The sequence below is a fragment of the Trachinotus anak genome, unplaced genomic scaffold (genome assembly GCF_046630095.1).
Source record: "Trachinotus anak isolate AG129_WGS33_773 ecotype Australia unplaced genomic scaffold, CSIRO_AGI_Tana_v1 ptg000013l, whole genome shotgun sequence".
NCBI classification, from domain to species: Eukaryota; Metazoa; Chordata; class Actinopteri; order Carangiformes; family Carangidae; genus Trachinotus; species Trachinotus anak.
The window spans coordinates 16,026,871-16,041,363 of record NW_027273864.1 but is presented as its reverse complement, the minus strand read 5'-3'; the positions used below and the strand labels follow the sequence as shown (position 1 = coordinate 16,041,363).

The following is a 14,493-nucleotide window of genomic DNA, read 5'->3' as shown; positions in this document are numbered from 1 at the left end:
GGACAGGAGGACTGGGGGGGGGTTCAGTTGTGGTTGTGTAAACTGGAGATATGTTGAAAAATACACTCATACTGTAAGAGAGCAGGGAAGTCATTAGACAGTTGGAGGAGAAGATGGGGTAGGAAAATGAGCTCCTCCTATAGATGCTACTGACCCCAATTTTCAAAGGCTTCTCCCTCAAGGGACCTCCCAAGTCTTCCCATTATCTTTCCCTTTATGCTGCCGTTTAAGAGGCCCCTTATGATGGACGATTTTTGATGGGCTCTTTTGTATGTTGTTGGACTGTGATTAACATCCTTTCTGAGCTCCACTCTTCATACTGAAATGGATGTAATGGTTTCAAATGTAGCTACACTACTAAGTTTAAAGTGATTCCTATGATTTGGAAAGGTAACCTTTAAAAATTATGTTCTTCTTAAATTTGAATTCAGTATCTGCTGCATTGCTTTAACTCTCTCGCATACAGTAATCGTTTTTCAGATGAATCAGATCTCACCTTGGCTGAAATTTTAAAGAAATAAGATATAAAATAATTAACTTGAATTGCACTGGAATTTTTATCCCATTAGGAATTGTAATCACTTTACATAAGTAAATAATATGTAATCTGTTAATCCCCTGTGTTGTGTATTATTATAATGTTCAGCATGTTATTGTGCCCAATGCTGTTTATCCTGCAGCCCAAACACATGCTAATAACTTGGGTCACCTAAAGGGGATATAAAAACAAAAATAGATGAAAAAAGTGTCAGATATTGATTGTCTGCTAATGATATGAGAATCTATATAAATGGCAAATATATGTAAAATTCCATGTATATGCTTCACATGTAATTTACATCAGTTAAGATTGTTATGTATATTTAACTCAATACAATCTTATTCTCCCAGGTAGGATAGACAGCACCTTGATACCCTGGTGTGCAAATACAATTTGCTCAAAAACATAAATATAATAATATCCAAAGAATCCTCCTCACCCCTCATAGAAACAGACAAGGTAATGAAGCCGTACAAAAGCATAAAAATTATATATGAAGAATTGAGAAGACGGATAGCAGAGGAGATAAAGGACTTGGAATGACAGCTTCTTTTACAGGCATCAACAAAGATTCACTTCAATATGCCCATCGATTTCTTTGTGAATTTGGTAAGATAAGTAATGAGAAAATGCATATTTTGCTCCAAACAAGCTCAATAATTTAACAGACTTCTCAACAGAGAATATTGCTCATTGACATTGGCATTATGTTCATTCAGAACCATAAGCACGCACTTAAAAACACATCTGACAACCACGTAAACCGGCAGATCTTGCTGTCTTATTGTGTATTGGCTGTGTGCACTGGCATAAATTAGAAAATGTAACCATTTAATTATGTTAAGGAGCCAGATATACAACAGTGGTGTGTGGGTGCAGGGCCTGCCTCCAAAATGAATGGGAGAAAAAAGACTCATAAACTCATATCAGGATTAATTAATTGATGTTGTAGTGATAAAACAGCTGATTAGATTTGTTGAATTCTAACTCACATTTCTGCCATGTTGAGGACGTAACTGATCTGGTGTATCCGATGATAGTAGTCACCGTGTGTCTCTTCTGTATTATGAAGAGAACTGTGGTCACACTGCTGGGTGAGACGTAGGTTGTCGTCTGTGAGATTAGATTTGCTGCATCTGTATCCTGGGATCTGTCAGACCGGTGTTGACATACTCAGAGGCTGATCCACTGCTCCCAGGCAAGCGTGAGCCTGCATAAATAGGTGTTTGCGTTTGATGGCAAAGATTTTTTTCCCCCTGCTTTACTTTCATCCATAAAGCCCTGTTAATTTGCCCATAGAGTGTATAGCTAATCCTTCATTATGCTTCATTTTCGAACATGTTATCATGCTTGGTATATGTGAGGCCAATCTTTTGTAGTTTTTCCATTACGTTGTTGATATGTCAATTCCTGTACATTGCACCAGAAAGCGACTCTGTAGGAGCGACACAGTCAAATTTCGAGCTCCTTGTGTGGCAAATATTCAATGTATACATTATTACAACTACGCCATGAGGACACTTTGTCCTTGTTTTAATCAGATTCTGAGTCCAGGCCAATATCGTGCCCCTATGCTCACTTTGAAAACGCCAATGCGGAGATTCACCCGACAAACACGCCTCCATAACTAATGATGGCAGTTTGATTCAGCTCACATCACACTGCAGGTTATACAGATGCTTAAATTACATGGTGGACAGCAGATATTTTCTCTCTATGGTCACTGTCTGCCAGGGAGACCCTTTTAAGTTTCAAGTGTGAGTCTGAAGTGGCTGTGGAGGCTCCAGGGTTAAACTACTTTGCTGTTTAAGTTGTCAGAGCCAAACATGCTGGCATTTGGCCCAACTAGAGGGGGAAGGCAACAAATATGTCCATATGAATCAAGCTTTCTGTTTTCTCTAAGATTATCTGGTCCCTTTCCAAGTTTGAAATATTTAGAAGATGTTAGATTTTGAGATGTGTTTTTTTCCCCAAACAGATACAGACACGAAGTGAGACTTCTATGTGGTTGAATATGTTTTTAAGTTGTCTTAGACCTCCTTTTGCCCCTGTTCCTTCACCATCCTTGCATAAGATAAAGCTACATGACTGGAATTTTAATGGAGAGGACTCTGTGCTCCACTCTACACTTTACAAGTAAGAGCCAAGACATTCACAGCCAGCATAATTTCATTATAATCTATTAAACCTTGCAACTGTCTGTGGAGGGACTTTCTCAGGGGTTTGTTTCTGTAACACTAGACCATTAGGCTGCACAAATCTGGTGTGTGTGTGTGTGTGTGTGTGTGTGTGTGTGCCCTCCTCCAACAGCTGGACCACTCTGATTGCTTTTCTTCTCGCCATCATATAATTATTTCACTCAGGCAGAGCGTACCTTGGATTTGTATGTTCTTTACAGTTGATGAATTTCTCTTTGCCTTATGCTTGATTCATACGGTTCAAAGTCACAGCTTGCAAACGCTCCCCTGTGTTTTGTGCGACTGGAGTCATCCCTAATGCTCCCCGGTCATTCTTCATGCCCTCTTCGCCCTCCCTGGACGGCGTTAGTCACACTCGCAGGCTTGCTTGGAATGTTTGTAGCACTGTTTCTCTTCTTTTTATCCCTTTAACATCACCTCTCACCTTGATCCTGTTTCTCTTTTCCCTCTTTTTGTTTGCCTGTCACCATTCCCCATTTTTCTCCTATCTACCCGGGTCTATGGCTCTCACCCCTGCAACCTCCACTGTTCCCTCCCATCATTTCAAGCTCCTCCACCCTCCCTCTTTATCCCCCCTCCCTCTCTCCCTCCTTTGACTGTTGTCTCCCCCCCTCTCCCCTGTGAAAGGAAGAATGCCTAAGAGAAATGCTTTGTTAAGCACCCAGTTGTCATGGTGAACCCAGCAATGCCTGAGAAATTCCTTGTGGGTGGGGACAAGGGGTAAGGTCCCTTTTGTGGTGTGAAGATGGGGGGGAGGGGAGGCACATAAAGTTCTAAAGAGCAACTGTCCCCCTCTCCCTCTTTCCAGCGAAGCATATAAGGCTTTCTTTGGACCTGTAATGCCCCGGGACACACTGACCTGTCCTGTCAGCTGCTTTCACTCTGCAAACATTTTTACAGGACATGCACCGAGTCAACCGACACCTGACCGCAGATAGACACTTTCCATCTGCTGTGTTTTTTGAAGGATAAAGTCTAATCTTGCGTGTGACAGAGTTTAAAGCTCATGGTGATATGATGGTGTCATCTATAAGCTCTTTGATTTGTGACACGGATGCACTCAGAGGGTATCTGATTTCTTGCTGCTGGCTATTTTCTCAGCAGCAGAACATCCTCCTGTGGGCCTCGCTCCTGTACGCTTGGTTGCATTGAAGGTCCGGAGGAGAGGAGATGAGATGAGATGAAGTGGGGTGAGGGTGTGTGTGTGTGTGTGTGGGGGGGTATGCAATGACATCATCTGTGTTAGGAGGGGAAATCGTGTTTAGGATTAGGGTTGGTGCATCGCTGGGGTGAGGCCTTGCGGTGCTTGCATATATCTCAGCATTGTCCTGCATTGTCCTCAGTATCCCAGCAGACAATGGGAGCGGGCTCTGTCTGGGACTGCCCCCCTCTGTCTTTGTGTCCACTTGTTTGCACCAGTGCTGCTGTCTTCAGGAGAGTCTCACCGGGGCTGTTATTCATCCATGAATTACCCTACATACTGTACAGTCTGATGCAGACAATCTTTAAAACCTTCCCTTCACCGAATCACTTATTGAGCACATAAAATAAAGCTCTACCACAGGGACTGGAAATAGAAAGCTAAACATATAGAATAAATGGTTGAAATAGCTTATAGTAATGGATGAATGGTCAAAAGGCCAAAATAGTGGATAAATGTTGAAAACAGCTAAAAGTAATGGAAATGCGGTTACATCGTTGTAAAGTGTTCATTTTTGGCCACTCCAAGCGGAAATCAATACCAATACCAATATGACCTAAACAGTCATAGTTCAACTGTATGAAAAAAAAAAATCTAAACAGTATCCACTTTTATATAATTATTGGGCTGAATACCATCCATCTTAAAATCAGTTAAATTTAACACATTTTGAACATTGTTGTGAAAGTGAAGGGGTTACTTTAGTTCATCTCACAGGTTTTGAACCACTGACCCAGTTCAACTTTTCTTCTCTTCTCTTGTGTAGTATTAATAATTCTCCTCTGGACTACAGAAATCATTACAGTACAAGTACATGCTCCTCACACTGTGAACAAGACAGATTATATTTATTTAACAGGCCGTTGTCTTTACGCTACATTGGGTTCATTTAGTATCGAACCAGACTGAGATTTCACAGTGACCTGGTTTCATATGCAAGCTGTCAACATTAGACTGTCAGACTTGAGGGTGAGAGGTGTGACTGGTAGAGGTGGTGAACCTTAGCGAGCAGCACTTTGTGATGTTTCATCACTGTCTAATTTATATTAATACTGACAGGAGGGCATCAGGCTAACTAAGCAGATGGTTTCCTCATCAGCTAGTACAGTACTGCGACTGTGCTCTCACAGTTTGGTGGCACTAAATTAATGTGAATGACGATTTTTACCATTCACTTAGATGCAGGTTGATTGTTTCTTTTTTTGAGACATTTGTTTTCCAATTAGTTTTTCCCAAATTAATTTTTAATGTTTTTTTTTAGAACTGGCACCAAACCTGGATTATGGCTTTGAGTTTTTTCCTCCTATGTTTTAAAGCATCTCAGTAAATGATAAAGTGATTATTTTGCTGGTGGTTTCTCAGTATCTTAAATCTATTAACTGACTATTGGTACGTTTGAATAAGGGCCTCATGCTTGGTCACGTCTCTGCATGCTAATGTCTCTTTACCATTGCGCTGACAGCAGTTTTGCTTTGATATGCAAATGACCCGATTGGAAGAGTTGAGCTCCATTTCTGTGGCTCTAAAGCTGCTTCACTATAGAGGAAGAATCTGTGGAATGTCTTCTTCTCGTGGTTTTCAGATACAGCAGAAAAGTGTCATCAGGGGATGCTGTGGCAGGGCCCGTAAATGAGTATGAATGGCCTCTCTCCAACATAGTCAGCTTTTCTCCTGCATGGAGGGATCAGGAGAGGGATTGTGGGTTTGCTCTGACTCCTCAGGATTGAAATCCTTGGGTTGACATTGAGCTACACAAGCAGTTTCCATTATTGACTGCATAGGGACTGCAGGAATTAGGTGGTGTTGTGGTTACAGCTGATCTCTGTTCTCTTTTCTAACTACTAAGGCTCAATTGCTCTGCAGAAGAAGATAAAACAGCCAGTTAAAGTATTGCTGGGGTTTTTTTTGAAACAATAATTTCACAAACAAGGTCACAGACATATGAATAGTGATCTAACCTCTATAATTTTCTGTTCTGAAACAAAGGAACACACACAGAGGAAGTGATATCTGCACATGTTGATGTTTAGTGTAATTTGTGTTGCTTGTGGTAACCGCCTTAACATGGCCCAGACACAGATAACAGAAAATCTGCTGCGTAGGAGTTTCAGCATGCTGTCCATTCCCTCCTTTGAGGGTGAGATTTGCAAGTGGGTTTTCTGTTACATGAGCTGTTGGTGTTTAATTATTGTAGTTCAGCTGTTCCCCAACAATGGAATGAGCAAATCAGTTCTCAACCTAGTGGAGGTCAGGAGCTTTTATCCCAAATCGACCACAAATCCGCCACAGCTTGCTGTCATTGTGGTCTGAAAATTCCCTGAGCCGCAAATATTCGAGAATGTTTTGGGTGATCAGAGAAGCTTTAAACCGTCCCGGCCCTCATGGCATGTTTTACCCTCCAGGCAATTAATTTCTCAACATACTTGACTTTTAAAGCCTAGATGATGTTGAGCTCACCGAATGTGTGCAGTGTTCAGACATAGTGAAATTAAAAACTTATTTTTATAAATTTGATATCAAATCAATCTCTTTGGCTCTTCATGTAAAACATTCAAATATTTCTAATGGCATACCTTTAACTTAAGTGTGTAAACATAAATGTGTCCAATCAAATTTGGGACGACTAGCTAACAGAGGCTTTTAAGATGACATTGCGCTTGATTGTTAGCTAGCGTGTTGTGGCAGCTAGCAGGCCGACAGCTTGGGTCAGTGTTTGGATTTCAGTTGGAAAAAAACCAAAGAATAGTTCGCATTGTGGAAAATACGCCTGCTTACTTGCTTTCTGGCAGGGAGAAGATTTATACTACTCTTATAAGTGTCAATTAAAAATGAAGCTACAGCTGTGCGACAGTTAGCTTAGCTTAGGTTAGCGTAAAGACTGGAAACAGGGGGAAACAGCGAGCCTGAGCGTTGGTCTTGATTTGTGATTGCGAGATGGTGATGTGAGTCGCTGTAAGTGGATGGAGGCCTGCCAGGGGTCGTTTGTATTTTATGCAGAAGCCGGCGGTGGGGTGTCAGCTTCGGCCGTTGCTTGTCTAGTGGGGGGTCAGGAAGAGGGGAGAAAGGGGGGGATAGGGTAATGGGATGAAAAACCTGTCCTTCCCTTTGAATGCATGGCCTCCACCCCCAACCAGCCATCATTCAGGCAGCAGTTGAATGTGTTTCACCTTTCAGCCCCAGTTAATTCAAGCAGGCCGCTCCCCAGCTACATTTTACTGCGTCTCTTTTGATCACCAGGACTTGAGATTCCAGCTTTTGAATTAAATCGACACCAAACAGCGTGCACTTAGTTTTAACGAAGGAGACATCTGATAAGCTTGATCTAACAGATTTTAGACGATGTTAAACACTAACAGAGGACTGAGCCTCTGAACTTCAACATCGTGATAAACTTCTGCTCCCTTGGTCTTTAACCCACATCAGTACTCATTAGTGTCTGTCCAGGACTCTTTTTTTTTTTTCTTTATTCTTCACTGGAGTGTTAATTGAGCCTCAGCTTGCTGGCTGGTATGTTGTCCTGCTGTGCACTTTCTGCTCCTGTGTGTCCACCTGAGGCCCACTCCCATGAAATGACAAAGATCTCAAAAGGCTAAAATGAAAAATAATACTTGGGTTAGGTTAAATTTTTAATCATCTTTTGGTATTTACCTCAGTGAGTCTCTGTAGAAATGGTCTGTATTCCTACAAAAATGCACGAGGTGCATCTTTATTTTAAGCTACATTTTGTGTTGGACAGTTGTGGCTCCAGTTTTTTAGTGTTTCAGCCTTGTCTGATTTCATTCTTGACCAGATTTACAGTTCAGTAATCTGTAAAGTTTAGTCTCAAACTGGCTATAAATGTGTAAGGGTGAGTTTCACAAATAACAAGTGAAATGTAATACGTTATTCAGGGTCTCACACACACATGCAGCAGCAGAGTCCCGGTAATTAATGTATATGATTGTATGCCTCTCCAAGGGCAGAGTATTTAATTCTAATTAAATTAAACTGTGTCCTGTTGTTGGCCCCACAGGGGCTGTACTCTCAGGTCATGGCTCTGTGGTTTGTTTGATTGGTGTGTGTGGTACGGATGTGTTGTCTCTCTGTGACCTTGTGTAGACTCTCATCAGTGTGGTGTTTTTCAGCAATATGCAAACGTGACACTTGTGACAGTAGTTTCACACTGTAGTAGCTCGTTAACATTGTTTTTTACTGTCCGCACCGACTGCAGAGGCCTGGCAGAGACAGCTGTTATTCCAGTTTCAGAGCCTCATTTGTAAAGTGACTATGGAAAACTATTCGACTAAACTAAACTATATTTGACTCAAATAAAAGAAAAGAAATCAAATTCCTCATGTTTTGGCCAAATGACACATCACTGAAGAACATAAGTAAAATGTAAAGATTTTAAAGAGGGAACAATATGAAGAATCTATGTTAAATTCTTGTCTCTGATTAAACATTTCCATGTTGAGCGTAAATGTGATTGGTCATGTGATCAATTTGCTGTAAGTCACTTGATGAAGTGTGTCTTACTCAAAGTAATGTTTTCTTACTCCTAAACTGGAACATTTGTAAGCGTATTTCTAAGAGGTGTGATAAATATGGGCCCAGATCTCACTGTTTTAAATCCTGTAACAAACAACCAAACAGGAAGTAATGCTTATTTTCAGATCATAAACTCATTAAGAACTTGTTAGTTTGCAGAGCGGCTCACTGGTTGGAGCTGTAAAGGCTCTGAAGTGCAAAGGCATCCACAGGCCTTATCCCTCCAAAGTGATTTTTAATTTATGATCTTCCAATTGATCTTGGAAACGGCAGCCCGACTTGACGCTCTTTGATGTAGTGAGTACTCAGTGCGTGCTGCTCTGCATACTGTAGTGCACCGATGCTGAACGACTAAGACAAGCTCTGCTGAACCTCATTACCTCCTTACCCGGAGGTTTCCCCCCAACATGACACACTTCTGCAGTGAAACACAGAGCTGCCTCTGAGGGAATATCAGCCCCACTGGATCACAGAGTTAACGTGGTTTTGTTTGAGTGTGGCGTTCTTAACGTGGCACCATTAGGCATGTGATGAATGGCTGCTCTAGAGAGCTGTTTGAGCGTGATTATTTATCAGCTCTCCACTGTCATGATGATAAATGGTATATTTATAGTAGCTCTAGTGTCCCCCCTCCTCCACAATAACTAGAAGGTGCTTTCATCGGCTCGGTGTTTAACCTGCACATTCGGAGGCGGAGCAGCCAGGATGTAGGCCTTGTGTCAGTAAGTGTCAGTCTTGCTGAAGTACCGCTGACAGCTTTTTATGGCGACCACTTATAAACAGATTGAATTATCTCAAAAGTGTTTGCAGATTTAATTCCTCTGCTTGCATTTTAATCATAGACTTCAGTGTGGTGTTATTTTCAAGTATTATATTTTGCACTTGACAGGTTTGTCTGCAGATCTGACAAGGCGAACATGTGCTAAGCCAAATGGGGAGTTTTGACCATCCTTGTCAATTTGTAAAGTCAGGATGCATCATTTGACCATTCATCAGGCGTTTGGTTCTTTATACATACTATGATGAAGAATTTTAAGTTATATGTATACTGTATATCTACCCAATACATTGCTTGTTGATTGTCCATAGTGTGTTAAAGTGAAATGTCACAACTCGCCGGGTGTCACCGAGCTTGAATTTATTGTTGTTCTTTTTTTGTGCCTTCTACACCTGTCAAGTCCTGGTTTGTTTGAGGTCTGATTTAATGCTTAATTTAGTGCTTAATGCTTCCTTAGTTTTATTCGCTGTGAGACTGACAATTGGATCCTGCACTGACGCTGTAGTGAATCCTCTGCAGATTGTCTCATCTTTAGAGGAGGTTCAGCCCACTGGCCTTCAGTCCTCTGAAGGTGACACCTACATACGCTGTGTCCTTATTCACTGGAGGCAGCTCCTGGACTGGGAGACAGCCAATGTGTCCACAAAGTGATGCAGTATTTTAACCTATTGACTCCTCTGACTCTTTCTCATCTTCTTTTTTCTTTCTTTTTTTGACTCTTTATGCAGACAAAGCAGGAAAAAAAACATTTAAACATAAAGAGAAGAGTGTAAATAAATGATAAACTGCCATTTTACCAGCGATGGGGAATCTCTGAGGGAGAAGGCTGGGGTTACTTTCATCCTGCTGTGGGTGATGTCTCTGTCCCCAGTAGTGTGGTCACAGAGTCTTTCTGATCTTTATCCACCATGACTTTGTTGACATTTTCTGGGACTCAACTGGGAGATTTGACGGCAACTTTGTGGTCTAATTAGACCAGTCTCACCGATTTGTTCTCTCTCTCTTTGTCTCTCTTTCTCTCTCTCTGCAGTCTAGTTATCCCAACCACTAAGGCCCCGAGTAGGCTTAAAACAGAAATCCATATATCTGGGTTTCTTTATAGCAAACACGCAATCCTAAAGGCTCTTTGTGTTCATATAACATTGTGTTAGTGGAGTATTTGTCATACATAATTCTCCTGACAGGGCTTCATTAATATTTCAAAGATAAAAAGCAGTACGTCTCCCCTCCACAACCTCCTGGCTGATAATTTATGTTCTCTGTCAATGTGTGGAGGCCTCAACTTACAGTCAAACATGACCTCTGTGTGTCACTGAGAGACTCTTCCTGTAAATAATAATGAGCCAGCTTGTTTACATGCGTCCCTCTCTTGAATGATAATCATCAGAATATTTTGTTTACATTCTAGATATTTGAATTTTTTTAAAGAGCGCTACAACTTTCAGATAAAAACCTTTGATCTGTACAAACTGGATTTTCTGGTGCAGTTTTTAAAACAGAAAAATAGCTTTGTTTGGTGTTTTTGGTGATGCACGTTATTTAAAAGCATAAAACTCACCTGAATCGCAGAGTTATTACGTTTTTAAATGACGCCGGTAAACACAGACTGGCAGAGAGGCTGTTTTAATGATTTTGTTGAAGCCTTGCTGTTTACCTCATCTTCAGAGATTCTGTGATGACTAAACCTTCCCCTCCTTCAATGTACACTCCTCTGCTCTGCTTGTATTGACGTATGGATCCTCACTACCACCCACACACCCACGCACACACACACACAAACACACACAATGCCGTACACAACCTTGGCAGTCCTAAAGCCACAGTGTGTGTTTAATCTTTTCCCTGGTGCCACTTCCTAGCTGAGAGCATTCCTGGCACCCAGAGGCCCAGAGGGGGTCGAACTCTGGGCTGAAAGCAGTGTCACACTTCAGAGCTGGCACCTTGTCTCGTTACCAACTAAGCATCCCCCTTTTCCTCCTTTTTGGCCCAAAACGCCCCGCTTACCCTCCGTTCCTGAGCGGAGTATCCTTCCGTGGAGAATGACCTCTTTGAAGGATGGTCTGGTCCCTTTCAGGAGAGATTCTCCTCGCGCTGAGTTTCCCAGCGCTGCGTCTACGTCTGGAGCTCTGCCCGAGCTCCCAACCAAGAATGTGAATTGGCAGAGGACATAATTAAGGCAATGTCTGTCCGTATACATGGCCTAACCTTTAGGAGCCTCTGTTCACTGAGAGCTGATTTTTTTTCTGGCTACTGTTGCTGCAGAGTATCAGTTATGATATGAACGGATGAAGAGAGAACTGACTGAGGTAGAGAGCAGATAGTTTGCTCTATTAAGCCTGTAACAGTGTCATAACCCTCCTTTACTGTAAAGCACTTCATACGCTGTTTGTGTCCCATGACGTTCAGCTGTTTAAATACTCCTCTGTCTAAAACTTGGAACCATAAAAAGTAAAACTGTCAAGATTTTCTAAACAGTGCTTAAATGATTTATGGATGGATATGTCAGTCAATAACTAGCAGTATTGATAACCAATAATCATTTAAATGATGCCACCCTGGAAAATTGTTGTTGGTTTTAGCCTCTCCCCATCATTGTTTGATATCATTGTAAATGTTTTATGAATTGTATCTGAAGAATCATCTTAGGCTCTGGAAAATTGTGCTGGGAAATCTTCACAATATCATAATGTCATAGTTTGATTTCATGCTGTAAACCAGTGGCTCTCAACCGTTTGGCCCTATGACCCTTTAAACTGGAGTGATGTCATCCATATGCAGCTCTCATCACACATTCATCTGACAATGAAATATGAACAGTTTCACCAAAGAAAAGCCAGAAAAAGTAAAACACAATTTCAGAGAGTAAAAAGAACTGAAGAGCAGAACAGCTTTTATTTTTCTTATCTTCTTAATCATCTCGAGACCCCACGTCAGGGATTCGGACCCTCAGACTGAGAAGCGCTGCCTTAAGCGATTAAACGGCGAATCATGAAAATAAGCAGCAGATCAACTGCTGATGAAAGCAATCACCAGCTACGTGTCTGTCCTCTCTGTGAGAAAGTAAAGAGCCGTCAGTCTTCTGCTTTTGTGTCCCCCCCCCCCCCTCATGTGCGAGTGTTTTTCTTGTGTACACAGGTGTGTGTGAGTGTGTGTTTATAGTAAAGTGTGAAATAGTGGAGCGACCCTGCTTGTGTCCCTCCTTTGATTTTTTTTCTCCCCCACTTCCTCTGCTAAGGCCCTGTATTATTTCTGTGCTGGAAGCGCTTGACTGAAAGCAGAAGGATTAAAGCCGTGTCAAACATGCTTCTCTGTCTCACTTCCTCTATGACCCCCCTCCCTCTGCCTCCCCCTCCTCCTTTTCCTCCCCCCTTCTTTGGCACTCTGTGTTTAAACTCGCTCGGTGCCAAAACAGGGATCTGGTAACTTTGGGCAGTGCTGTTTGTTTGTGTGAGTTCAGCTCGCAGGTTCTGCTCTCTGGCCAGCATCCAGACACCCCAACACAAAGCGGCCCATTGATTATTTCTGAGGGAGAGGCCGGGGCTTGTTTTCATCACACATTTGATTTGATTGAGTCTGTTTTGTGTTTGCTCCTGAGCGCTGAGATAGACAAAATGATAGTGGTCTCTTTTTGTGACCTTAGAGTGAGACTATGTAACTTTTTGAAGACAAAATTATATTATCTTCATTTTGCAAATGAAGATTATGGGGTGTTTCAAACTTACTTGGACGGTATGACCAGCAGCTTACGGAGGCTAATGTCAGCAAACCTAAACTAGATGTTGCTGTGTACCTGACAGTACTGAGTCTGTTCACTGACCTTGTGACCCCTCACTACTTCTGCTACTGTTACGCTACTTTTTAGCTCTTTAAAATCACATAATGAAGACGTCTTTAAAGCAACTGACTCAAAAGAATCAGGGCAAATTAAAATGTACTAGTTCAGCAGAAATTACATGGACATGAACAAACATTTATTTAATACACATCTGACTCAGTAACAGACTCAGATCCATAGGTTTTGTGCTTGTTAGCTGCATACTGAACTTCCCTGTGTGTTCTTTTTGTTCTTTGTGATTGGATGATTTAGGATGGAGGCTGTTTTCATTATAATTTTACTCCTCAGTGAGCAGACTTCTCTGACTGCTCCTGTCAGCGACATTTAGCTGATACTGGATGATAAGCAGTTTTTATTTTATTGTAAATGTGGTTATAGTAGAAAAACACCAAAGGAAATGAGCTTAGAAAAGTCAAAGTACACAGTCTGTGGTAGGTTTGTCATGAAAATTTAACATGATGCAACATGATGAAACAGAATAATTAACATTCTTTTCAACAACAGCTATGTCTACATTCAGAATCTGACTTGGATAAAAAAAAGACCTAACACGCAAAATAATTTGCTGTAAAAAATCCGCACTAGCAGACTTGATAACACTTAATGTCTGATTTCAAAGCTTAAGAACTGAATGCATAAAGGATAAAACGTTAACAGGATTTGGTATCAAAACAACAAGACAAAAGACAAGAGATTTGCTGAACTGAGAAACGCTTTAACTGTTGAATTTGAGACTTCAGGCTTTCAGTACGGCATGTACAATGAAGTAGCATCTCCGCTTCCGGACAAAGAAAGGACAGAGTGAGGTGTGAAATTGCTGATTAGAAACTTGGAATGTATTGAAAGAAAACATACATACACTTGCTCTCTCTTACTCTTGGCATACATGTGTCATCTGCTCTGGCACATGAGAAACAACCAGAAAAACACTCATCTGAGCCAAGAATATGACTTTTTTTAAAAAAGTGTTTACTTATCAAAGTGTCAATTAATACACAATCTGTTGCATTTTTGCTTTATTCCCTCTTTCTCAGCTATTTTTGCAACCGTGTTGTTAGTCTGTTTTCACAAGTGAGTCCACTGCAAATATGTGAGCCTGGTGTTACAGTAGCAGCTGCTGCATAAATCCTCCACCATGGAAGTACCTGCATCTTTCCTGTTGACGCAGCTGCTCCATGTTTTGTTGCTGGAATCGCCAGTTGCTTTGATTTTTGTAGGATTTAAGTTTATCAACACATCTTGTAAGACAGCATCAGATGACAAAACATCCCCTCATTTAAGTATGTGTCTTGTAATATTTGATATTAACACCTATGAAAAGACCAAAACCAACAATGTACTTAATCCACTAACAAGTGCTTTCTGTGTAGCCAAAGCCTGATGCAGCTTGTTCCACTGTACCATAGATCTCCA

At 41.3% G+C, this 14,493-nt stretch overlaps 1 protein-coding gene across 4 annotated transcripts in view; it reads left to right on the top strand.

Annotated features, from left to right (window-relative positions):
- The window catches only part of celsr2 (cadherin, EGF LAG seven-pass G-type receptor 2), a 61,379-nt gene that overhangs the window by 5,381 nt on the left and 41,505 nt on the right, over positions 1 to 14,493 (top strand). The gene's annotated exons all lie outside the window — the stretch shown is intronic.